The sequence below is a fragment of the Mandrillus leucophaeus genome, unplaced genomic scaffold, assembly GCF_000951045.1.
Source record: "Mandrillus leucophaeus isolate KB7577 unplaced genomic scaffold, Mleu.le_1.0 Scaffold852, whole genome shotgun sequence".
Taxonomy (NCBI): Eukaryota; Metazoa; Chordata; class Mammalia; order Primates; family Cercopithecidae; genus Mandrillus; species Mandrillus leucophaeus.
Window position 1 is genome coordinate 411,764 of NW_012109275.1, and position 1,413 is coordinate 413,176.

The following is a 1,413-nucleotide window of genomic DNA, read 5'->3' on the forward strand; positions in this document are numbered from 1 at the left end:
ACCACACATCTACAACCATCTGATCTTTGACAAACCTGACAAAAACAAGAAGTGGGGAAAGGATTCCCTATTTAATAAATGGTGCTGGGAAAACTGGTTAGCCATATGTAGAAAACTGGAACTGGATTTCTTCCTTACACCCTATACAAAAATTAATTCAAGATGGATTAAAGGCTTAAATGTTAGACCTGAAACCATAAAAACCCTAGAAGAAAACCTAGGCAGTACCATTCGGGACATAGGCATGGGGAAGGACTTCCTGACTAAAACACCAAAAGCAATGGCAACAAAAGCCAAAATTAACAAATTGGATGTAATTAAACTGAAGAGCTTCTGCACAGCAAAAGAAACTACCATCAGAGTGAACAGGTAACCTACAGAATGGGAGAAAATTTTTGCAATCTATCCATCTGACAAAGGGCTAATATCCAGAATCTCCAAAGAACTTAAACAAATTTACAAGAAGAAAACAACCCCATCGAAAAGTGGGCAAAGGATATGAACAGACACTTCTCAAAAGAAGACATTTATGCAGCCAACAGACACATGAAAAAATGCTCATTATCACTGGACATCAGAGAAATGCAAATCAAAACCACAATGAGATACCATCTCATACCAGTTAGAATGGTGATCATTAAAAAGTCAGGAAACAATAGATGCTGGAGGGTATGTGGAGAAATAGGAAAGCTTTTAAGCTGTTCGTGGGAGTGTAAATTAGTTCAACCATTGTGGAAGACAGTGTGGTGATTCCTCAAGGATCTAAAACTAGAAATACCATATGACCCAGTGATCCCATTACTGGGTATATACCCAAAGGATTATAAATCATAATACTATAAAGACACATGCACATGATTATTGTGGCACTATTCACAATAGAAAAGACTTGGAACCAGCACAAATGTCCATCCATGGTAGACTGGATTAAGAAAATGTGGCACATACACACCGTGGAATACTATGCAGCCATAAAAAAGGATGAGTTTATGTCCTTTGCTGGGACGTGGATGAAGCTGGAAACCATCATTCTCAGCAAACTGTCACAAGGACAAAACAGCAAGCACCGCATGTTTTCACTCATAGGTGGGAATTGAACAATGAGAACACACCGCATGTTTTCACTCATAGGTGGGAACTGAACAATGAGAACACTTGGACACAGGACGGGGCACATCACACACCAGGGCCTGTCACGTGGTGAGGGCTGGGGGAGGGATAGCATTAGGTGAAATACCAAATGTAAATGACAAGTTGATGAGTGCAGCAAACCAACATGGCACATGTATACCTATCTAACAAACCTGCGCGTTGTGCACATGTACCCTGGAACTTAAAGTACAATAAAAAAGAAAGAAAAAAAAAGAAAAACAAAAAAACATAAACCTGACATAAAGAATTCAGCAAAAAAAA